Genomic DNA, 26,900 nt, shown 5'->3' with positions numbered 1-26,900 from the left:
TACCTGCTACCTGTGTTTGCTGGCAAGGAACCCCTCTCTTTCTCCTGTCCTGGGACAGAACCTGCACAGTAGGCAGCATGAGCTGTTCCCTTGGGGTCTTTGACACCATGACTCCAGGTTCTAACTGCTGCTTTACCTCAGGTATAGTATAGGCAATTTACATACAGTCCTATGCCCTCTGGTTCTGCTGTTGACCTTGTAGTTCTCCCGGTGCCCATTTTCTGCACTCTGACTCACAGGAGGCCCAATTGCAGCCTCCCTGAGCTCCTAATCACTCCTCTCTCTTCACTGTCTGCTTCAGACTGAATTAACTCATCCAGACCAGGATGGAAATCAGGGAAGTACCCCTAAAACAGGGTTTTGAGCTCCCCCTTCTGGCCTGGAGTTAGAATATGTTGTGTGTAAGCTTTACCTGTCAAAGGGATCCCACTTGTCTCCATGCATGGCACTACCCTCCCCGAAAGGAAGGTTTATCACTGTGGTACCCGAATTCCTGTGGTGCCACAGGGCATGTATGAGGATACAGTATGCGGAATGGGGGCATATGAGGAAAAAGTATGGATGGATGGGTGCAGACAATATGGGGAGTGATTGGGGGAATATATGTGGACACAGTGAGTAGCGATGTGAAAAATGTATGTGGACAGAGTACGGGGAGTGAGGGTGATGGGATGTGTGCACAGTATGGGGAGTCAGATGAGCAGGCCTTACAGAAAGTGAGGAGGTAAATATATGAGGAGACAGTATGGTGAACAGGGGGGATATGAGAGGAGACAGTATGAGGAGGGAGGGGAATAGTGTGAGGAGACAGTATGGGGGAGAAAAGTGAGTGCGCACAGAATAGAATCTGAGTAGTGAGGGCGTATCATGGAGGGACAGTGTAAGGGCACAGCCAGGAGGGGACAGTATATCAAGGAGGGGGAGTGTGATGAGAGTACAATATAAATACTGGGCCCTATAGGGGGGACACAGTATAATAGGACAGTGTGAAGAGGGGGCCGGTATAGAAAGGAGAGGTCAGTGTAAAAAGCATGTACCTTAAGAGGGACAGTGTGGGGGTCATATTTTGTGCAGACAATATAATGAGGGGCAATTTTTTGATTTTATCATTATATTGACATTTCTATCTTTAAGGGCATCATGTGGAGATTTTCTGCAAAAGAGCGGAGAAGATGGAAGTCTGCAGAGACGAGCTGTGGATGAGAAAACTCATCATGGGGTCTGGACAAGATGAAGAATAGAAGGAGAACGACTCCAAAGACGACATCATCTATAAAGTACCTGGATGTAAATGTTATTTGTGATACTAACTAATTCTCATGTTTTTATTTGTGTTAGGAGCATTAAAGGGAATGTCGAGGTTTGTAATGAGTCTGCAGTCATTCTTTGTGACTGCAGACTTCTGAATTATCACAGTGCGCACTGCACTCTATCAGGATTCTCTTGTGCTGGCGATTTACATACATGTGGTCACGTGCTGACTAGATGTGTGGCCTCACTCAATGAAAATGAACTGAGTGAGGCCGGGCACGTCTAGTTGGAATGTGCTCAGAGGTATACAAATCACATGCTTGTGCTGACATGACAGTCCATCTGCAAGGGAGAATCCTAAAAGTGTGCAGTGCATTAGTTGTGAGAATTCAGAAGCTGCGATGTCAGGATTCAGCTCTGCAGGTTCCAGTAGTCATCACATGGACACTTCACTCATATGCGATTTTCATACTTGTGGTCCTGTGACAACGAGCTTTTCTTCCTGCTTCTCTGTTTTTCACTGAACATTGAGAGCATTAGGTAGAGGGACTTATGGGTACATGACTAAGTGTGCAAGTCGCATATGTCCTTGGGGGTCGCCAAAATGAATTCTTGCCTCGGGTGCCAAAAAACCTAGATACACCTCTGCTGGTATGCTACTGCGAGCAGTGATTCCCGATTCCGGTGGGGGGATGTCTGTGCACAGTGCAGCACACACAGTGAGGCAGGGACTGAGGGTGTGAACAGAGAGAGAATGGAAACCCGGAGACTGCCCGTCCCAGTCTATGCCGTATCCTGGTGCCCTCATTATCATAGGAATATGTCAGTTAATAAATTGTTTTTCTAAAGCTTTATAGTGTAGTTTTAGGTCAGAGAGGGATGGTTAGGGATGAGCTAGCAAGATACAGGGACAGGTAGTGATGGCTACTTGCGGACATGCACAGCACTTGCGGTTTTGCACTTGCGGTGAGACAAAAAAACATTGCTAGCTGCATTTTTTTCCATTGCTGCAAGTACCGCATTTACTGGATCGCGGCAAAACCACAAGTACTGCACATGTCCACAAGTCCCATAAGGAATAAATGAGGCCGAACGCAGTGTTGCCGTAAGTGATCCGTTATGCGGCAGATGCGGAAAAACTGCTGGATCTGCTGAAAAAGGCTACTTTCACATCAGCGATTATTGCCAAAGTCACTGCCGATATTATCATACTCACCAATAGGGGAGGCAGCACTAAAAGTGCCTAGGGCAGCATAAACTCTAAATACGGCCCTGTCTATAGCGCTGTTAGTTGTTTTCTGTATGCCCATGTGATTTATGATCTGTAGGGTCCTTTTATTTTCATTGCATAACTATGTTTCTATGGCCTTGTTATTCACCTGCTGTATTTAGGAGTCGTTAAAAACATAATGGCCCTGATGGTGTATACTATACACTGTTTTGGATGAATAGACTACATTGCTCTGATAATGCATTGCAGTTGTTTAAAGGGAACCTGTCACCTGAATTTGGCGGGACTGGTTTTGGGTCATATGGGCAGAGTTTTCGGGTGTTTGATTCACCCTTTCCTTACCTGCTGGCTGCATGCTGGCTGCAATATTGGATTGAAGTTCATTCTCTGTCCTCCATAGTACACGCCTGCGCAAAGCAATCTTGCCTTGCGCAGGCGTGTACTACGGAGGACAGAGAATGAACTTCAATCCAATATTGCAGCCAGCATGCAGCCAGCAGGTAAGGAAAGGGTGAATCAAACACCCGAAAACTCCGCCCATATGACCCAAAACCAGTCCCGCCAAATTCAGGTGACAGAGTCCCTTTAAAACTAATAAAGGAAGGCCACATGAATTATATTTAAAGCTTTTTATACTGACAAATTATGAAGCTGAATTGAACTATTTCACACTAATTCTTAAGTTTAGCTCATTAATTATCAGGAAACAGTAAGAAATAGGTTAAAGGGGCAAAACCCCCAAGGCAAGATAACTGAGGACACGAAGGAACGTTTAACCATACTAACAGTCCCATCAGTGAAGAATAAATGTGCAAAACCTTTCTGTGACGTGAGTGGAATGCATAATTCAGAAGCTGCCTCGGCTTTGGTTGAGAAACTCATTGACAATGTAGTTCTGGACCTAAAATAAGCACTGCCGGGCAGTGCATATAAAGGGCAATAAACTGCATCCCATAATGTTCTTAGTAGGAGCTTACAACAGCGTGATCCATAATAGATATATAACACACACTTACGAATGTGGCCTCTGGAGATGAGGAAAATGAATGAGCAGTCTATATGAAGAAATTATACTATGAAAAAAAAAAATAACAGCATTCTATTAACCTTTCATATGCCAGTATTGCAGGTAACTAAAAAGACAAGATCTATAAAACCATGTGTCTTTTAGAACGGACCACCTGTAATGTTCTTATTAGAGTTGCAAATTCTCATATTATAAAGAAAAAATAGTGCATGAAGACAGTGAATACAAGAGAAGAACTGGGTTTGAAACATGTTGATCCATATATTGAACAAATTGGCAAAATGTGCTGCTTTCCAATGATCCAGATGCAGAGAAAGGAAGAGTGAGACGACGACAATGAAAGTATTTATTTTGGTGCTTTGATTGTTATAAAAGAGTTAAGGTCATAATAAAATTGACCCTTCCACAGACCCAATGTCATTCTGTTCATTGATAAGTGACAACAAACATAATGTTTCTGCTGAGCTGGGTTAATAAGGTTTGCTGCCCGTGGAAAGATTGTAATAGTAAAACTTCCTGCTCCTTTAACCCCTTTACCCCCAAGGCTGGTTTGCACCTTAATGACCGCGCCAATTTTTACAATTCTGACCACTGTCCCTTTTATGAGGTTATAACTCTGGAACGTTTCAACGGATCCCAGTGATTCTGACATTGTTTTCTCGAGACATATTGTACTTCATGATAATGGTAACATTTCTTTGATATTACCTGTTTACTTCTGAATAAAATGGAAATTTGGCAAAAATTTTGAAAATGTCACAATTTTTCAAATTTGAATTTTTATGCCCTTAAATCACAGAGATATGTCACACAAAATACATAATAAGTAACATTTCCCACATGTCTACTTTACATCAGCACACTTTTGGAACCAAAATTTTTTTTGTTAGGGAGTTATAAGGGTTAAAAGTTGACCAGCAATTTCTCATTTTTACAACACCATTTTTTTTAGGGACCATATCACATTTGAAGTCACTTTGAGGGGTCTATATGATAGAAAATACCCAAGTGTGAAAACATTTTAAAAACTGCACATCTCAAGGTACTCAAAACCAGATTCAAGAAGTTTATTAACCCTTCAAGTGTTTCACAGGAATTTTTGGAATGTTTAAAAAAAATGAACATTTCACTTTTTTTTCACAAAAAATTTACTTCAGCTCCAATTTGTTTTATTTTACCAAGGGTAACAGGAGAAATTGGGCCCCAAAAGTTGTTGTCCAATTTGTCCTCATACCCTATATGTGGGGGTAAACCACTGTTTGGGCGCAAGGCAGAGCTTCAAAGGGAAGGAACGCCATTTGAGTTTCAATGCAAAATTGACTGGAATTGAGATGGGACACCATGTCACGTTTGGAGAGCCCCTGATGTGCCTAAACATTGAAACCCCCCACAAGTACGCACCATTTTGGAAAGTAGACCCCTTAAGGAACTTATCTAGCTGTGTGGTGAGCATTTTGACCCATCAAGTGCTTCACAGAAGTTTATAATGTAGAGCCGTAAAAATAAAAAATTATATTTTTTCACAAAAATTATATTTTCGCCCCTAAATTTTTTATTTTCCCAAGGATAGCAGAAGAAACTGGACACCAAAAGTTGTTGTGAAATTTGTCCAGAGTACGCTGATACCCCATATGTGGGGGTAAACCACTGTTTCGGCGCATGGCAGAGCTTGGAAGGGAAGAAGCGCCATTTGACTTTTCAATGCAAAATTGAATGGAATTGAGATGGGACACCATGTTGCGTTTGGAGAGCCACTGATGTGCCTAAACATTGAAACCCCCCACAAGTGGCACCATTTTGGAAAGTAGACCCCCTAAGGAACTTATCTAGCTGTGTGGTGAGCACTTTGACCCTCCAAGTACTTCACAAAAGTTTATAATGTAGAGCCGTAAAAATAAAAAATCATATCTTTTCACAAAAATGATATTTTCACCCCCAATTTTTTATTTTCCCAAGGGTAACAGAAGAAAATGGACCCCAAAAGTTGTTGTGCAATTTGTCCTGAGTATGCTAATACCCCGTATGAAGGGTTAAACCACTGTTTGGGCGCATGGCGAAGTTTGGAAGGGAAGGAGCGCCATTTGACTTTTCAATGCAAAATTGACTGGAATTGAGATAGGGTGCCATGTCGCGTTTGGAGAGCCCCTGATATGCCTATACATTGAAACCCCCACAAGTGACACAATTTTGGAAACTAGACCCCCCAAGGAACTTATATATATGTGTTGTGAGAACTTTGAACCACCAAGTGTTTCACTACAGTTTATAACACAGAGCCGTGAAAATGAAATATCATTTTTTTCCATAAAAATTAGATTTAGCCCCCGGTTTTGTATTTTCCCAAGGGTAAGAAAAGAAAATGGACCCCAAAAGTTGTTGTCCAATTTGTCCTGAGTACGCTGATACCCCATATGTTGGGTACACCCCTGTTTGGGCGCACGGGAGAGCTCGGAAGGGAAGGAGCACTGTTTTACTTTTTCAACTCAGAATTGGCTGGAATTGAGATCGGATGCCATGTTGCATTTGGAGAGCCCCTGATGTGCGTAAACAGTGCAAACCTCCCAATTCTAACTGAAACCCTAACCCAAACACACCCCTAACCCTAATCATAACCACACCCCTAACCCTAATCCCAACCGTAATCCCAACCGTAAATGTAATCCAAACCCTAACTTTAGCCCCAACCCTAACCCTAACTTTAGCCCCAACCCTAACTGTAACATTAGCCCCAACTCTAACTTTAGCCCCAACCCTATCCCTAACTTTAGCCAAACTCTAACCCTAACTGTAGCCCCCACCCTAACCCTAACTTTAGCCCCAACCCTAACCCTAATTTTAGCCCTAACCCTAACCCTAACTTTAGCCCCAGCCCTAACCCTAACTCTAACTTTAGCCCCAACCCTAACCCTAATGGGAAAAAGGAAATAAATACAAATTTTATTATTTTTCCCTAACTAAGGTGGTGATAAAGGGGGGTTTGATTTACTGTTATAGCTTTTTTTTGTGGATTTTTATAATTGGCAGCCGTCACACACTAAAAGATGCTTTTATTGCAAAAAATAGTTTTTGCATCTCCACATTTTGAGAGCTATAATTTTTCCATATTTTGGTTCACAGAGTCATTTGAGGTCTTGTTTTTTTGCGGGACGAGTTGACGTTTTTATTGGTACCATTTTCGGGTACAAGACATTTTTTGATTGCCTTTTATTCCGATTTTTGTGAGGTAGAATGAACAAAAAACAGCTATTCATGAATTTCTTTTGGTGGGACGCTTTTACCGTTCCACGTTTGGTAAAGTTGATAAAGTAGTTTTATTCTTCGGGTCAGTATGATTACAGAGATTCCTCATTTATATTTTTTTTATGTTTTGGCGCTTTTATATGATAAAAACTATTTTACATATAAAATAATTATTTTTGCATCACTTTATTCTGAGGACAATAACTATTTATTTTTTGTTGATGACGCTTTACTGCGGCTTGTTTTTTGCAGGACAAGATGACGTTTTCAGCGGTACCATGGTTATTTATATCCGTCTATTTGATTGCGTGTTATTCCGCTTTTTGTTTGGCGGTATGATAATAAAGCATCTATTTTTGCCTTGTTTTTTTTTTCGGTGATAACTGAAGGGGTTAACTAGGGGGACAGTTTTATAGGTCGGGTCATTACGGATGCGTCGATACTAAATATGTGTACTTTTAGTGTTTTTTTATTTAGATAAAGAAATGTATTTATTGGAACAATATATATATATATATATATATATTTTCTTTATTTATAATTTTTTTTTTTTTACACATGTAAATATTTTTTTTTTTTTACTTTTTTACTTTTTCCCAGGGGGGTTCATGACTATATAGGGTCAAATCGCTGATCTGACACTTTTGCTGTGCACTGTGTCAGATCAGTGCTTCCCGACACCAGCTCTGAGCAGGCGCTTGGAAGTCACCTCCCTGCAGGACCTGGAAGGCCCCCCCGTGGCTATTTTGGATCCGGGCCTGCAGGGAGGAGGAGGTAAGAGACCCTCAGAGCAACGTGATCACATCGCGTTGCTCCGAGGGTCTCAGGGAAGCATGCAGGGAGCCCCTATGCTTCCCTTTGCCGCCAGAATGTTTGATCGCAGTGTGCCGTGGGTTAATGTGCCAGGAGCAGTCATTTGCATGACAGCATGAGAAGCACTGACTCTGATCAGCAGTAAGTTCATTACCACCAGTCAAAGCGCTGTGTTCCCAAGCTGTCAAACAGATGACAGTGTTTAAGCTGGTATCTATGACGAGCAGTAAAAAGTTACTGCCGGTTACAGGCATTGTGTGATGAGAGTACTATTCTCATCGTCGTACAGCCGGTCTCACTGATAGCAGCGAGAGCAGGTGTACAATGATGATGAGAATATTCACTATCCGACAACTGTTCAATAAATAAATAAAAAATTGGTGTATGGTCACTTCTATTTTTGCTAAACAGCGCAGCCAAAACCGAAAGCTGTGGGGTGCAGCCCTCAGCTGTCAGCGTTTTCTTGGCTAGTTACCAAAAATAAAGGGGTCCCCATTTTGTTTTTTTAAATTACTTAAACAAATAATTTAAAAAATGGTGTAGGATCCCCCATTTTTTACAACCAGCCAGGCTAAAGCCGACAGGTGGGGGCTGGTTTTCTCACACTGATGAGGAGCCATGGATATTGTCCCTCATCCTAAAAATAACAGCCTGCATATATTCGATGCGCTAATTCTGGCAGTTTGCTGGCTCTTCCTGCTTTCCCTGGTGCAGTGGGAAGTGGAGTAATATTTGTAGGTTTCATGTCAGCTTTGTAATGTCAGCTGACATCAAGCCCAGGGCTTAGTAATAGAAAGGAATCTTTAAGACTCCCCCATTACTAATTCCATAGTCATATTGTAATAAAGAAGATATCGCCATAATAAAGTTCCTTATTTGAAAAAAAACTTCCTACCCTCTTCTCTCATTTATTTTCAAAAATAAAAAAATCACCATATTCCTCACCTGTCCGATGATAATCCGTATGTCCCAAGATGTGCTGCAACTCTGCTACATCTGGATTTCATGGTTGATCAGTTGCATGATGTGACTGTGAATCCAGGAGAACACTGAGCTAAGCCTGGGAACTCAGCTGCAGCTCAGTGCGGTGACATCAATAAAGTGAGCAGACCTCACTGATGTCAGCGCTTGTGAGAAAGATCTTACGCTGCCAGTGCAGACATCATTGAGGTCATCAGAGTTAGACGACTATGAACACTGCTCACCTTTTTGACATCACCGCTCTGCATTGAAACTGAGTAGTCAAGCTCAGCTCAGTGTTATCCTGCATGCACAGCTGAGCAGTTGCTTCAAGCCACTGCTCAACCATGAAATCCAGATGTAGCAGAGTTGGAGCATATTGTGGGACATATGGATTGGCATTGGACAGGTGAGGAATATGCTGGAAGTCCCGGTGGCTTTGAACTCTGATATCTTTAAGGTTACCTGAGTCTACAGCCACCGGGTCTCACAGTAGCTTGAGTGTCGGACTGATGAATGCTGGAGTGCCGAGTGTTGGACTCGCTGTTGTTAATCAGTCCGCACTGGCACATACAAAGTGAACTCAAGTGATCTTGCTGTACTTGGTAAATAAAAAAATAAAAAAATGGTGTGGGGTCCCTGTTGTGAATTCTGTGGCTGAATTCACTCCTGTGGTCACAAGTGGTACTGCAGCTTCTGAGCTTCCTCCCTCAGGTGTTCTGGTGAGCTCGTTAACTGCTTCATTACTTAACTCCGCCTGATGCTGCTATCCTTGCTCCTTGTCAATGTTTCAGTGTTGGATCTGAGCTTCTCCTGATTGTTCCTGTGACCTGCTGCTCTGTATAGCTAAGTGCTTTTTGCTTTTTTGTTGCTTTTTTTTCTGTCCAGCTTGTCTTTTGTTTTGCTGGAAGCTCTGAGACGCAAAGGGTGTACCGCCATGCCGTTAGTTCGGCACGGTGGGTTTTTTTTGCCCCCTTTGCGTGGTTTTGCTTTAGGGTTTTTTGTAGACTGCAAAGTTCGCTTTACTGTCCTCGCTCTGTCCTAGAATATCGGGCCCCACTTTGCTGAATCTATTTCATCCCTACGTTTTGTCTTTTCATCTTACTCACAGTCATTATATGTGGGGGGCTGCCTTTTCCTTTTGGAAATTTCTCTGGGGCAAGTCAGGCCTATTTTTCTATCTTCAGGCTAGCTAGTTTCTTAGGCTGTGCCGAGTTGCCTAGGTAGTTGTTAGGCGCAATCCACAGCCGCTTTTAGTTGTGTTTAGGATAGGATCAGGTGTGCAGTCTACAGAGTTTCCACGTCTCAGAGCTCGTTCTTGTATTTTTGGGTATTTGTCAGATCACTGTGTGCGCTCTGATCGCTAAGCACACTGTGTTTCTGGATTGCCTTCATAACACCTGTCATCAGCAAACATAACAGTACAAGGAGCCTAACTAATGATTCTCAAGAGAGGGAAAGAAAAAGTTCTGACATCATTTTTTTTTTTTTCTCTGCTCTGTGTTCACTTTTTTTTTTTCCCCTAGACATTTGGGTGATTCTGGACACAGGTGTGGACATGGATATTCAGGGTCTGTGCTCTTCAATGGATAATCTCGTTATAAATGTACAAAAAATTCAAGATACTATTGATCAGAAATCTATGTTAGAACCAAGAATTCCTATACCTGATTTGTTTTTTGGAGATAGAACTAAGTTTCTAAGTTTCAAAAATAATTGTAAGCTATTTCTGGCCTTGAAACCTCATTCTTCTGGTAATCCTATTCAACAGATTTGATTATTATTTCTTGTTTGCGCGGCGACCCTCAAGACTGGGCATTTTCTCTTGCGCCAGGAGACCCTGCATTGAGTAGTGTCGATGCGTTTTTCCTGGCGCTCGGATTGCTGTACGATGAGCCTAATTCAGTGGATCAGGCTGAGAAAAATTTGCTGGCTTTGTGCCAGGGTCAGGATGATATAGAAGTATATTGTCAGAAATTTAGGAAATGGTCAGTACTCACTCAGTGGAATGAATCTGCGCTGGCAGCTTTGTTCAGAAAGGGTCTCTCTGAGGCTCTTAAGGATGTCATGGTGGGATTTCCTATGCCTGCTGGTTTGAATGAGTCTTTGTCTTTGGCCATTCAGATCGGTCGACGCTTGCGCGAGCGTAAATCTGTGCACCATTTGGCGGTACTGCCTGAGGTTAAACCTGAGCCTATGCAGTGCGATAGGACTATGACTAGAGTTGAACGGCAGGAATACAGACGTCTGAATGGTCTGTGTTTCTACTGTGGTGATTCCACTCATGCTATTTCTGATTGTCCTAAGCGCACTAAGCGGTCCGCTAGGTCTGCCGTCATTGGTACTGTACAGTCCAAATTCCTTCTGTCCATTACCTTGATATGCTCTTTGTCGTCGTTTTCTGTCATGGCGTTTGTGGATTCGGGCGCTGCCCTGAATCTGATGGATTTGGATTATGCTAAACGTTGTGGGTTTTTCTTGGAGCCTTTGCGGTGTCCTATTCCATTGAGAGGAATTGATGCTACACCTTTGGCCAAGAATAAACCTCAATACTGGGCCCAGCTGACCATGTGCATGGCTCCTGCACATCAGGAAGTTATTCGCTTTCTGGTGTTGCATAATCTGCATGATGTGGTCGTGTTGGGGTTGCCATGGCTACAAACCCATAATCCAGTATTGGATTGGAATTCCATGTCGGTATCCAGCTGGGGTTGTCAGGGGGTACATGGTGATGTTCCATTTTTGTCGATTTCGTCATCCACCCCTTCTGAGGTCACAGAGTTCTTGTCTGATTATCAGGATGTATTTGAAGAGCCCAAGTCCGATGCTCTACCTCCGCATAGGGATTGTGATTGTGCTATCAATTTGATTCCTGGTAGTAAATTCCCTAAAGGTCGATTATTTAATTTATCCGTGCCCGAACACGCCGCTATGCGCAGTTATGTGAAGGAATCCCTGGAGAAGGGACATATTCGCCCATCGTCATCACCACTGGGAGCAGGGTTCTTCTTTGTAGCCAAGAAGGATGGTTCGCTGAGACCGTGTATTGATTACCGCCTTCTTAATAAGATCACTGTTAAATTTCAGTATCCCTTGCCATTGTTATCTGACTTGTTTGCTCGGATTAAGGGGGCTAGTTGGTTCACTAAGATAGATCTTTGTGGTGCGTATAATCTGGTGAGAATCAGGCAAGGAGATGAATGGAAAACTGCATTCAATACGCCCGAGGGTCATTTTGAGTATCTAGTGATGCCGTTCGGACTTGCCAATGCTCCATCTGTGTTTCAGTCTTTTATGCATGACATCTTCCGTGAGTATCTGGATAAATTCCTGATTGTTTACTTGGATGACATTTTGATCTTCTCAGATGATTGGGAGTCTCATGTGAAGCAGGTCAGAATGGTTTTTCAGGTCCTGCGTGCTAACTCTTTGTTTGTGAAGGGATCAAAGTGTCTCTTCGGTGTGCAGAAAGTTTCATTTTTGGGGTTCATCTTTACCCCTTCTACTATCGAGATGGATCCAGTTAAGGTCCAAGCCATCCAGGATTGGATTCAGCCGACATCTCTGAAAAGTCTGCAAAAGTTCCTGGGCTTTGCTAATTTTTATCGTCGCTTCATCTGTAATTTTTCTAGCATTGCCAAACCATTGACCGATTTGACCAAGAAGGGTGCTGATTTGGTTAATTGGTCTTCTGCTGCTGTGGAAGCTTTTCAGGAGTTGAAGCGTCGTTTTTGTTCTGCCCCTGTGTTGTGTCAGCCAGATGTTTCTCTTCCGTTCCAGGTCGAGGTTGATGCTTCTGAGATTGGAGCAGGGGCGGTTTTGTCACAGAGAGGTTCTGATTGCTCAGTGATGAAACCATGTGCTTTCTTTTCCAGGAAGTTTTCGCCCGCTGAGCGTAATTATGATGTGGGCAATCGAGAGTTGCTGGCCATGAAGTGGGCATTCGAGGAGTGGCGTCATTGGCTTGAAGGAGCTAAGCATCACGTGGTGGTATTGACTGATCATAAGAACTTGACTTATCTCGAGTCTGCCAAGCGCTTGAATCCTAGACAGGCCCGTTGGTCGTTATTTTTTGCCCGCTTCGACTTTGTGATTTTGTACCTTCCGGGCTCTAAAAATGTGAAGGCAGATGCTCTGTCTAGGAGTTTTGTGCCCGACTCTCCGGGTTTATCTGAGCCAGCGGGTATCCTCAAGGAAGGAGTCATTGTGTCTGCCATCTCCCCTGATTTGCGGCGGGTGCTGCAAAAATTTCAGGCGAATAAACCTGATCGTTGTCCAGCAGAGAAACTGTTCGTCCCTGATAGGTGGACTAATAAACTTATCTCTGAACTTCATTGTTCGGTGTTGGCTGGTCATCCTGGAATCTTTGGTACCAGAGAGTTAGTGGCTAGATCCTTCTGGTGGCCATCTCTGTCACGGGATGTACGTACTTTTGTGCAGTCCTGTGGGATTTGTGCTAGGGCTAAGCCCTGCTGTTCTCGTGCCAGTGGGTTGCTTTTGCCCTTGCCGGTCCCAAAGAGGCCTTGGACACATATTTCGATGGATTTCATTTCTGACCTTCCCGTTTCTCAAAAGATGTCAGTCATTTGGGTGGTCTGTGATCGCTTTTCTAAAATGGTCCATCTGGTGCCCTTGGCTAAATTGCCTTCCTCCTCTGATTTGGTACCTTTGTTCTTTCAGCATGTGGTTCGGTTGCATGGCATTCCTGAGAATATTGTTTCTGACAGAGGTTCCCAGTTTGTTTCAAGGTTTTGGCGAGCCTTTTGTGGTAGGATGGGCATTGACCTATCCTTTTCCTCGGCTTTCCATCCTCAGACTAATGGCCAGACCGAACGAACCAATCAGACCTTGGAAACATATCTGAGATGTTTTGTTTCTGCAGACCAGGATGATTGGGTGTCCTTTTTGCCGTTGGCTGAGTTCGCCCTTAATAATCGGGCCAGCTCGGCTACCTTGGTTTCTCCATTTTTTTGCAATTCTGGGTTCCATCCTCGTTTCTCTTCAGGACAGGTTGAGTCTTCGGACTGTCCTGGTGTGGATTCTGTGGTGGATAGGTTGCAGCAGATCTGGACTCAGGTAGTGGACAATTTGATCTTGTCCCAGGAGAAAGCTCAACTTTTCGCTAATCGCAGACGCCGTGTGGGTCCCCGACTTCGTGTTGGGGATCTGGTTTGGTTATCTTCTCGTCATATTCCTATGAAGGTTTCCTCTCCTAAATTTAAACCTCATTTTATTGGTCCGTATAGGATTTCTGAGGTTCTCAATCCTGTGTCTTTTCGTTTGACCCTCCCAGACTCCTTTTCCATACATAATGTATTCTATAGGTCGTTGTTGCGGAGATACGTGGCACCTATGGTTCCATCTGTTGAGCCTCCTGCCCCGGTTTTGGTGGAGGGGGAATTGGAGTATATTGTGGAGAAGATTTTGGATTCTCGTGTTTCTAGACGGAGACTCCAGTATCTGGTTAAATGGAAGGGTTATGCTCAGGAAGATAATTCCTGGGTTTTTGCCTCTGATGTTCATGCTTCCGATCTTGTTCGTGCCTTTCATGCGGCTCATCCTGGTCGGCCTGGGGGCTCTGGTGAGGGTTTGGTGACCCCTCCTCAAGGGGGGGGTACTGTTGTGAATTCTGTGGCTGAATTCACTCCTGTGGTCACAAGTGGTACTGCAGCTTCTGAGCTTCCTCCCTCAGGTGTTCTGGTGAGCTCGTTAACTGCTTCATTACTTAACTCCGCCTGATGCTGCTATCCTTGCTCCTTGTCAATGTTTCAGTGTTGGATCTGAGCTTCTCCTGATTGTTCCTGTGACCTGCTGCTCTGTATAGCTAAGTGCTTTTTGCTTTTTTGTTGCTTTTTTTTCTGTCCAGCTTGTCTTTTGTTTTGCTGGAAGCTCTGAGACGCAAAGGGTGTACCGCCGTGCCGTTAGTTCGGCACGGTGGTTTTTTTTTGCCCCCTTTGCGTGGTTTTGCTTTAGGGTTTTTTGTAGACTGCAAAGTTCGCTTTACTGTCCTCGCTCTGTCCTAGAATATCGGGCCCCACTTTGCTGAATCTATTTCATCCCTACGTTTTGTCTTTTCATCTTACTCACAGTCATTATATGTGGGAGGCTGCCTTTTCCTTTTGGAAATTTCTCTGGGGCAAGTCAGGCCTATTCTTCTATCTTCAGGCTAGCTAGTTTCTTAGGCTGTGCCGAGTTGCCTAGGTAGTTGTTAGGCGCAATCCACAGCCGCTTTTAGTTGTGTTTAGGATAGGATCAGGTGTGCAGTCTACAGAGTTTCCACGTCTCAGAGCTCGTTCTTGTATTTTTGGGTATTTGTCAGATCACTGTGTGCGCTCTGATCGCTAAGCACACTGTGTTTCTGGATTGCCTTCATAACACCTGTCATTAGCAAACATAACAGGTCCCCCATAATTTTCATAACCAGTTGAAGGAAAGCGGACAACTGATAATTGATGTTAATAATCTGGGAACGGGCCAATATCCATAAAGGTTCCCAGGCTATTAATATCAGCTCACAGCTGTTTGCTTAACCTCTGGTTATTATAGGGGAGATCCCCCAAAACATTTTTGAAGGGGTCCCCTATATATTCAATATTCATCAAAGACTAAATAGATATCTGCAGGCTGATATTAATAACCTAGGAAAGGGACATGGATATTGCCCCCCCCTCCCAAATAACATCAGCTCTCAGCCACCCCAGAACTAGCGCTTCCATAAGATGCCCCAATTCTGGCTCTTATCCTTCGCTCTTCCCACTTCTCCTCATGGGGTGGCAAGTGGGGTAATAGGTTTGGGGTTGATGTCAGCTGTTTCATGGCCCCAAACATCAAGCCCAGGGGTTAGTAATGGAGAGGCATCTATAAGACACCCCCATTACTAACTTCATAGTCAGATTGTAATAAAGACACAGCCAGAAAAAAGATATTAATCTAATATATAACGCTGAATGTGTGTGTGTGTGTGTGTGTGTGTGTGTGTATGTATGTATATATGTATGTGTGTATGTCCGGGATTGGCATCTGCACCGTCGCAGCTACAGCCACAAAATTTTGCACAGTCTCACGTCTGGACCCCGAGAGCGTCATAGGCTATGTTGTGAGGTGAAATTTTAACCCCACGCGTTCCAATTCACAAAACAATTTTGAAGACACAAAAGAGAATAGTAAAACCAAAAACACTCAGTTTGAAAAAATGTTGCAGTAATCCGCAAGTGCTAGTAAAAGATGTAAAAAACAGGGTATTTGGTTGATACGTTTTTTGCAAAAAATGTATACTAAGCTGCTCTACCAATCTTCACGGTATACCCTTATCAGAGCAGTCCTAACTAATGTATGCAATCCCTATCTGATGTATTGTGAACAGGGTTCAGAGAGGAAAAATCCATGTGTGCATACAGGGTAGAACAGCTTTTGTGCAGATAGCCCAAGAGGAGTGGTGGAACTCCCCAGTCTTGTAGACACAAGAGAACAATTATGGAAACAGGAACACATGGGCTACTTGCACAGTGAACAAGTCTGTATGATCATATTCACACACCACCAAGAAACCTGAAGACACAAAAGAGAATAGTAAAACCAAAAACACTCAGTTTGAAAAAATGTTGCAGTAATCCGCAAGTGCTAGTAAAAGATGTAAAAAACAGGGTATTTGGTTGATACGTTTTTTGCAAAAAATGTATACTAAGCTGCTCTACCAATTGTTCTCTTGTGTCTACAAGACTGGGGAGTTCCACCACTCCTCTTGGGCTATCTGCACAAAAGCTGTTCTACCCTGTATGCACACATGGATTTTTCCTCTCTGAACCCTGTTCACACAGGTTATATACAGATGATCAGGTTTTTAAATACATCAGATAGGGATTGCATACATTAGTTAGGACTGCTCTCATAAGGGTATACCGTGAAGATTGGTAGAGCAGCTTAGTATACATTTTTTGCAAAAAACGTATCAACCAAATACCCTGTTTTTTACATCTTTTACTAGCACTTGCGGATTACTGCAACATTTTTTCAAACTGAGTGTTTTTGGTTTTACTATTCTCTTTTGTGTCTTCAGGTTTCTTGGTGGTGTGTGAACATGATCATACAGACTTGTTCACTGTGCAAGTAGCCCATGTGTTCCTGTTTCCATAATTGTTCTCTTGTGTCTACAAGACTGGGGAGTTCCACCACTCCTCTTGGGCTATCTGCACAAAAGCTGTTCTACCCTGTATGCACACATGGATTTTTCCTCTCTGAACCCTGTTCACACAGGTTATATACAGATGATCAGGTTTTTAAATACATCAGATAGGGATTGCATACATTAGTTAGGACTGCTCTGATAAGGGTATACCGTGAAGATTGGTAGAGCAGCTTAGTATACATTTTTTGCAAAAAACGTATGAACCAAATACCCTGTTTTTTACATCTTTTACTAGCACTTGCGGATTACTGCAACATTTTTTCAAACTGAGTGTTTTTGGTTTTACTATTCTCTTTTGTGTCTTCAGGTTTCTTGGTGGTGTGTGAACATGATCATACAGACTTGTTCACTGTGCAAGTAGCCCATGTGTTCCTGTTTTCACAAAACAATTTTGCCCATATCTACATAATTGGGAAAAAGTGAAAGGAAAAGTGTTGGAGGCAAATTGACAGCTTGCAGATGTGAACAAGGGGGGCTTAAAGAGTGAGAGCGATGGCGCCAAAGAGTATATACCGTAAGTTGCTAAGGTGGGTCCCCGACATGAGATACTCACCACACAAGGGGATATGAACACACACACAAAATGCGCCACACACTACCACGTGCTTGAACACATATACAACACTCACCACGCATTTCACCACACATACACCAAACTCGCCACATAAAAGTCGAAATACAAAATTCCCCACAGCAAAACTCGCCACATGCAAAACTAGGCTCACGCAAAACTCGCCACCCGTGCAAAACTCACCTCATGGAAAACTCGTCACACGCAAAACTTGCACACGCAGAAAAATTGCCACATGCACAAAAGTTGCAACACATGCAAAAGTTGATTCACACAAAACTTGCACACACCCAAAACTCACCACACATAAAACTCGCCACGCGCAAAACTCGCTATGCGCAAAACTTTCTGCACACAACTTACTACACTATCCTGTCACATGTAACTTGTCACTAGTGTTGAGCGATACCGTCCGATACTTGAAAGTATCGGTATCGGATAGTATCGGCCGATACCCGAAAAATATCGGATATCGCCGATACCGATATCCGATACCAATACAAGTCAATGGGACATCAAGTATCGGAAGGTATCCTCATGGATCCCAGGGTCTGAAGGAGAGGAAACTCTCCTTCAGGCCCTGGGATCCATATTAAAGTGTAAAATAAAGAATTAAAATAAAAAATATTGTTATATTCACCTCTCCGGCGGCCCCTGGACATCAGCGGGAGGATCCGGCGTCCGGCACGGCTTCTTTCTTCAAAATGCGCGCCTTCAGGACCTGTGGAATGACGTCCCGGCTTCTGATTGGTCGCGTGCCGCCCATGTGACCGCCACGCGACCAATCAGAAGCCGCGACGTCATTCCTCAGGTCCTAGAAGGCGCTCATTCTAGGACTTTAGCTGAGGAATGACGTCGCGGCTTCTGATTGGTCGCGTGGCGGTCACATGGGCGGCACGCGACCAATCAGAAGCCGGGACGTCATTCCACAGGTCCTGAAGGCGCGCATTTTGAAGAAAGAAGCCGTGCCGGACGCCGGATCCTCCCGCTGATGTCCAGGGGCCGCCGGAGAGGTGAATATAACAATATTTTTTATTTTAATTCTTTATTTTACACTTCCGATACCGATACCCGATATCACAAAAATATCGGATCTCGGTATCGGAATTCCGATACCGCAAGTATCGGCCGATACCCGATACTTGCGGTATCGGAATGCTCAACACTACTTGTCACACAAAAAGTCGCTACATGCATATCGCCACATGCAACTCAACACACACAACTTGACACATGAAACTCGCCCTAAAACACACACAAGTCTGGTATTATCCTTCAAAAATAAAAATATGATTAATAAGCAGACAAACTACAAGAGCAACAAATGTAGCATATAGGAAACACGGCAGCTGTCAGTCACATGACCTGTCTATTATGTGTATGTGTGAGCTAATATATACTGCCAGGGAGGAGGGCTTCCTGTTGGCTGGGGATTTATCAGGCTGCCAATAGCAACCAATCACAGCTCAGCTTCTATTTTACTACAGTTAATTAATCTGAGCTCTGATTGGTTAATATAGGCAACAAAGGACATTCTCAGTATAACAAAGCTTGTGTGAGGTAATAGCATGTCAGTGTAGGGTGAAAGGCTGATGTCAGTCACATTACCTCTATGTGAGAGGATATAGAAACTGCCAGTTACAGACTATTTTACCACAATAATGCCTCATAAGAAAAGGAATTCCATGGCACAAATGTCAGCTGATGCGAAAAGAAAAGCGGCATTACGAGCCAATGAAAAATGTGAAGACCAAGAAACAAGGCTGACACACATGAGAACAGAAGCTGCTTCCTCAAGAGCCATATCCAACTGAGTTCCTCAATTCCTTGGAGCCACAAGGACTTCCTCCTCACAACCTCTTTCTAAAACCTGGAGCACCTATTCTGCTATTGAAAAATTTGGATCCACCAAAGCTGTGTAATGGAACAAGACTCTTGATTAAGAACCGTTTCCACATGTAATTGAAGCAATCATTTTGACAGGATGTGCCACAGGAGAAGATGTTTTCATTCCAACAATTCCTCTCATTCCATCTGATTTGCCTTTTGATTTTAAACGCCTCCAGTTTCCTGTTCGACTGGCATTTGCTTTGTCAATCAACAAGGCTCAGGGACAGTCTTTGAAAGTAGTTGGAATCGATTTACAATCTCCATGCTTTTCTCATGGTCAACTTTATGTGGCCTGTTCAAGATTTGGAACAGACAAAAATCTGTTCGTCTTTGCACCTGAAGGAAAAACTAAGAATGTCGTTTATCAAAAGGCTCTCCAATAAGTAGTAGAAGATTACTTCACATTACTTGGCCAATTTAGTTAAATCTGTGTGGAATATCTCTGGTGTTGAAATATCTGTGAAATGCTTCTCTTAGCTTAGATTTTGCCTTTTAAAAATTACATTTCTATCTATTTGTTTTGTTTTGTGGTTTTTCTGTGCAGAATACATTTTTGTTAACACATTCTATTTTGCTAACAGCAGTTATTAACCCGGGCGAAGCCAGGTAGTACAGCTAGTTTGATATAATACTCCCCAACCCTTTGTTACCCATTTATTTACAAAAATTAAAAATGAAAAAAACACCATATTCCTCACCTGTCTGACAATAATCCATATGTCCAATGATGCACTTCAACTTTGCTACATCTGGATTTCATGGGTGAGCAGTGGCATTAATGTAACTGTGAATCCAGGAGAACAGTGTGCTGAGCCTGAGAACTCAGCAGCAGCACAGAGCGGTAATTCGAATAAGGCGAGCGGAGTTAATAGTCAACAAACTCCGGTGACCTCAATGATGTCAGCTCTGGCAGCTTGAGAGTTTTTTCATGAGCGCTGACAATGAGGTCACCGAAGTTCAATGACTGTGAACTCTGCTCATCTTATTGATGTCACCACTGTCGCTGGTTTACTGCGATAAATAGGGTGAGGCATAGGTAACTAATGGTGGGAGAATCTAGTTCAGAAGTTTTAAAATACACCATGTTCAAAATTATTATGCAAATTATATTTTTCTCCGATTTTCATAAATGGTCGGTGCAAATGACAGACAGTCTAATAAAAGTCTTCACCTGTTAGAGTATACATCAAATTTTATTGAAGAAATCTCCCAATGATAACAATATAATCTCTAAAATGAATAAAATCTCAAAATGCACTGTTCCAAATTATTAGGCACAGTAGAATTTCTAACTATTCTAAACATTTCATATGTTTTAAAGAACTGAAAATGCTCATTTGTTGGATTTGCAGCATTAGGAGATCATATTCAGTGAACACTAAAGCTATTTAACTTCAAAACATCCTAGCAGGCCAAGTTACATGTTAATATAGGAACCCATCTTTGATATCACCTTAACAATTCTTGCATCCATTGAACTTGCAAGTTTTTGGAGAGTTTCTGCTTGTATTTCTTTGCATGAAGTCAGAATAGCCTCCCAGAGCTATTGTTTTGATGTGAACTGCCTCCCACTCTCATAGATCTTTTGCTTGATGATACTCCAAAGGTACTCTATGGGGTTGAGGTCAGGGGAAGATGGTGGCCACACCATGAGTTTATCTCCTTTTATGCCCATAGCAGCCAATGACTCAGAAGTATTCTTTGCAGCATGAGATGGTGCATTGTCAGCATGAAGATGATTTTGCTCCTGAAGACACATTTCTGCTTTTTATACAACGGAAAAAAGTTGTCAGTCAGAAATTCTATATACTTTGCAGATGTTATTTTCACACCTTCAGGACCCTTAAAGGGCCCTACCAGCTGTTTTCCCATGATTCCAGCCCAAAACATGACTCCTCCACCTCCTTGTTGACATCGTAGCCTTGTTGGGACATGTTGGCCATCCACCAACCATCCACTACTCCATCCATCTGGACCATCCAAGGTTGCTCGACACTCATCAGTAAACAAGACTGTTTGAAAATTAGTCTTCATGTATGTTTGGGCTCACTGCAACCATTTCTGCTTGTGAACACTGTTTAGGGGTGGCCGAATAGTAGGTTTATGAACCAAAGCAAGCCTTTGAAGGTTCCTACATCTTGAGGTTCGAGGGACTCCAGAGGCACCAGCAGCTTCAAATATCTGTTTGCTGGTTTGTAATGGCTTTTAACAGCTGCTCTCTTATACCGAAGAGCTTGCCTGGCAGAAACTTCCTCATAATGCCTTTATCAGCACAAACACATCTGTGCTCAGATTCAGCCACAAATCTTTTAACAGTACAATGATCACGCTTAAGTTTTCGGGAAATATCGAATGTTTTCATCCCTTGACCAAGGTATTGCACTATTTGATGCTTTTCGGCAGCAAAGAGATCCTTTTTCTTTCCCATGTTACTTGAAAACTGTGGCCTGCTTAATAATGTGGAACATCATTTTTAAGTCGTTTTACTTTAATTAGAATCACCTGGAAAACTAATTATCACATGTGTTTAAGACTGATTTCAGTGATCCATTGAGCCCTGAGACACAATACCATCCATGAGTTTATTTGAAAATCAAAACAATTAAACCTTTATGACGCTTAAATCCAATTTGCATAATAATTTGGAACATGGTGTAGTAGCGGTTTGTGTCCTTTACAAATGTTGCAGTTAACTGCAGGCTGTTTTACAGCTAAGAAGAATAAAGTATCTTTAATAGTGCATGAAAAATTGAGTGAGCAAGCTTGTCAGTGTTTTATCTTAAATGTGTGACTTTTGATACAATGACTTTGGATTCAGGGAGTTAAGAAGGAGTAAGCTGTATTAATTCACTGATTGTGTTCATTTGTACTGTATATATTCCTGTGTTTATACAAACCCCATTAGTAAAATTTGCTCTATTATTAACAATGCCATCCAGTGTATTACTTATCGCATGTGTACACTCCTTAAACAGCCAAGTGTACATACTGCTGTGCTAGATGTGTGCATGATGCATGTTTAGAACCCTAGATACTCGATCTAAAGGACCAGATTGCAACACTGAGATCCATTGAAAATATGGAAAGGAATTTGCTGCTCACTGAATAGGCACATCTGTTACATTTTTGATTGTTTTGATATAATTACTCTATCATAAGTGTTATACTGTTTGGTATTTTATATAGAAGGGGTTCGCTACTTAAGCTATGTAGCATTTAGCCAATTAATATATATTATATAAATATATTTTGTAAGTTTTACTCCACTAGTTTTAATAGTTTTCTACCCTAGTGCTTTTGCATGTACATAATATAATACCTGATGGTAAATAGTAATTTGAACATAATTTAATCATCTGTACTTGTGTTTTTTATCCTTTGCAACCCTTTGGTGGTTTCCTTTGTGTAATTCTCCCAATTTCATGTAATGTTATATTTATTTGTCATAAGTAAAAATAAGATCACATAAAAGGTTGGTTAAAAAAATGAGAACAATGAGATAATATGTGTTATTGGGTCAACAACTCACTGAGTTCTAGGAATGAAAGAGTAGTTATTAGCTGAATGTGCTCTGATTGGGTCACAGTTAACAATGGGATATCAAAGGGGTCTGTATTGGGTCGTCTTCTTTTTGATGTATTTAATAATGTCCTTGCAGAGGGCATACAGAGTAGAATTATGATATTTGCACATAATACTAAATTCTGCAAGGTATTATATACAGAGTATAATTTAATATTAGAGAGGGATTTTTGTAAATTGGAGACTGGCTGAAAAATGGCAGTTGAAATTTAATGTAAATGTAAAGTCATAGTTTTGCCTCTAGACAAGTCACTAGTCAGGCTACACTTAAAATACTGGCCCCAATTCATCATTGTTTTTGAGCCTGTTTTTGACTAGTTTTTTTGTGTTTTGCATCTTTTTTTTGCACCCAATTCATTATTCTATTTTCTACCCTTTTTGAAGTCTGTTTTACTGTATATGTGCTTGCTTTTATGCTTTCCTCTTTGTGGGCATAGTTTAGCCATTTCAAAGGTTTTTGGCTGATTAATCAATTGTGTCTTAAAAGTCACAAAATTTGGTCGCAATACTTAAAAAATTATTACTTTGGTGGCAAAGATAAAAGGAAAAAAGACCTTTTTTACTTTCTGCCAAATTAATGAATCGTGTGCATCATTTTGATGACTTTGGAGCTAATAATGTCAACTAATACCACAAGAAAAAAAATAAAATTACTTAAAAAAAATCCAAATACTTGTTCCCAATCTACTGTCTCCATTTTCTTTTCCCTGTAGACAGTAAGCACATGAGGACAGGGTCCTCTCCCCTCTCTACCAGTCTGTAATTGTTATTTTGCGCATTGTAATGTATTTCGTAAGTAAACCCTTTTCACATCTACAGACGCAAGGAGTCAATGGTGCTCTAAAAATAGAAGTCAAGATAAAATTTTCCACTAACATGGATCAATTAGCATTTGGTTATAGGTTGAACTCAATGGATTTGTGGGGATTTTTGTGACCTTAATACAATGCCACTAGGAAATATACTCCAAGGGTCAGTTGTCAGTTTTTTTAGAAGATTTCATGTAACAAATTAATCATATGACAGACTTGATCTTTCAACTGTCAGTATGTAGAGAAAAATGCTAAGTCCTATATTCTAAGATGATCAATAGGAAAGAAACACAATGTAATATGTACAATTAGTAGAAATCTGGTGTAAACACCTTAATAAATCACAATATATTTTGTACAACTTGGCAGTTGAGCAAAAATATTGCGACTCTTGGCATTTAATGCCGGTCCCGACCAGCTATTCCAATATGGCACGCATGGGACATGAGGTGACACAAGATGTTGTCACGTTTGGCCATCAAATTCATCACAAGTTATCAATTTATCACAATTTTGTCCTGAACAACTCGCTCTTTGACAACCTAACTCGCTCTTTGATAACCGTGAATCTGGCTTCCGTCCCCACCATTCAACTGAGACTGCCCTGACCAAACTTACGAACGACTTACTTACAGCCAAAGCTAACAGACAATTCTCTATACTACTCCTCCAAGACCTGTCCTCTGCCTTCAACACAGTTGACCACTGCCTCCTACTACAGATCCTCTCTTCCCTTGGTGCCAAAGACCTTGCCCTATCCTGGATCTCCTCATACTGTACCTTACCAACTGCACATTTAGCACTACCTACTCCCATACTACCTCTTCATGTCGTCTCCTCTCTATTGGTGTCCCTCAAGGCTCTGTCCTAGCACCCATTCTCTTCTCAATCTATACCCTTGGCCTGGGACAACTCAAAAAGTCCTATGGCTTCCAGTACAATCTATATGCTGATGACACCTAGATCTACCTCTCTGACCCAGATGTCACCTCTCTGCTCTGCAGAATCCTAGAGTGTCTATCAGCCATATCTTCCTTCTTCTCCTCTCGCTTCCTCAAACTCAATGTGGACAAATCTGAACTAATTACTTTTCCTTCATCTCGCACACCTTCCCTACCTGATCTATCTATCACAATAAATGAATTCACACTTTCCCCTGTCCCGGTAATCGGCTGCCTCGGAGTAACCCTTGCCCTGTCCTTCAAAATGCATATCCAAGCTCTCGCCACCTCCTGTCGCCTCCAGCTCAAAAATATTTCCAGAATCCGTCCTTTCCTCAACCCTCACTCTACCAAGAAGCTTGTGCATGCCCTAATCATCTCCTGCCTCGACTACTGCAACATCCTCCTTTGTGGCCTACCTTCTAACACTCTCACACCCCTCCAGTCTGTCCTTAACTCTGCTGCCCGACTAATTAATCTCTCTCGTCGCTACACTCTTGCTTCCCCTCTTTGCAAATCCCTTCACTGGCTCCCAATTTCCCAGCATATCCAGTTTAAATTACTAACACTGACCTACAGCGCCTTCCATAACCTTTCTCCTCAGTATTATTTCCATACTAATCCATCAATATCTTCCCTCACGTAATCTCCAGTCCTCCCAAGACCTCCTTCTCTCCTCCATGCTTATTCACTCCTCACCCAATCGCCTCCAAGACTTCTCCCGAATATCCCCCATTATCTGGAATTCTGTGCCCCAACAAGTCCGGTTATCCACCACATTTGGATCCTTCAAACGGAACCTGAAAATCCATCTCTTCAAAAAATCCATCTCTTCAACCTGTAATGACACATGGCCACCTCAACACCATCAGAGTTATTGCCACCCCTGACCTACTGTCTTCTACCCCATAATCCTGTAGAATGAAAGCCCGCAAGGGCAGGGTTCTCTTCCCTCTGTACCAGTCTGCCATTGTTAGTTTTGTTAACTGTAAGTGATATTTGTATTTTCATGTAACCCTGTCTAATGTACAGCACCATGAAATTAATGGTGCTATATAAATAAATAACAATAATAATAATAATAAATTGTTCACCAGTACCCAGGTCAGTGTACTTTACTTCTGGAAGCACTTCATTAAGATTTGTGTGTGCTATGCCAGTCTTACTGAATCAGAGTATTTTGGTAGCAGATGCTATAAGAAGTTTCCTTACTGATACAAAGAAAGGCACTGAAATAAAAATCTTGCTTTTGTACTCAGCCCAGAATTCATTTTGAGTCATGACTAGCTGTTAAGCTGTTAAACTGTAAAGCGCTGCGGAATATGTTGGCGCTATATAAATAAAGATTATTATTATTATTATGACTATGGTGGCTATTTTTAATAGGAAGCCGCAGAAACAACTAAGGTATAAGAATCTGGCAAACAAAAGTTTATGTTCATCGGAATCTGCAGATCTTGAGAATGAACGTCATACCAACACTAGTGTTGAGTAGGGTTGAGCGAAACGGGTCGTTCATTTTCAAAAGTCGCCGACTTTTGGCAAAGTTGGGTTTCATGAAACCCGATCCGACCCCTGTGCAGGGTCGGCCATGCGGTACGCGACTTTCGCGCCAAAGTCGCGTTTCAATGACGCGAAAAGCGCCATTTCTCAGCCAATGAAGGTAAACGCAGAGTGTGGGCAGCGTGATGACATAGGTCCTGGTCCCCACCATCTTAGAGAAGGGCATTGCAGTGATTGGCTTGCTGTCTGCGGCGTCACAGGGGCTATGAAGGGGCGTTCCCGCTGACCGCCATCTTACTGCTGCTGATCTGAGCTTAGGGAGAGGTTGCTGCCGCTTCATCAGAAGCAGGGATAGCGTTAGGCAGGGTCCACTAACCACCAAACCGCTTGTGCTGTAGCGATTTGCACTGTCCAACACCACCTTCGGTGTGCAGGGACAGTGGAAGCTACTTTTTTTTTTTTTTCCTCAGCGCTGTAGCTCATTGGGCTGCCCTAGAAGGCTCCCTGATAGCTGCATTGCTGTGTGTACGCCGCTGTGCAAACCAACTGCTTTTTTCAAAGCACAAATCCTCTTGTTCCTTCCTTTCTGCACAGCTATCTTGTTTGTTTGTCCACACTTTTTATTTAATTTGTGCATCAGTCCACTCCTTATTGCTGCCTGCCATACCTGGCTGAGATTACTGCAGAGAGATAGTAATTGAAGGACAGTTCCTTTTTTTTTTTTTTTTTTTTTGTGGGAGATTAAGATTGGCATTTCTGCAAGAGTGCCATCCCTGTCTGTGCCATCTCTCACTCAGTGGGCCATAGAAAGCCTATTTATTTTTTTGCTTGATTTGGGTTCTAAAATCTACCTGAAAAAATCACTACATCAATCAGTGGGAGAAAAATATTGGC

Source organism: Ranitomeya imitator, chromosome 3 (assembly GCF_032444005.1).
Source record: "Ranitomeya imitator isolate aRanImi1 chromosome 3, aRanImi1.pri, whole genome shotgun sequence".
NCBI classification, from domain to species: Eukaryota; Metazoa; Chordata; class Amphibia; order Anura; family Dendrobatidae; genus Ranitomeya; species Ranitomeya imitator.
Note: the sequence above shows the minus strand (reverse complement) of the source record.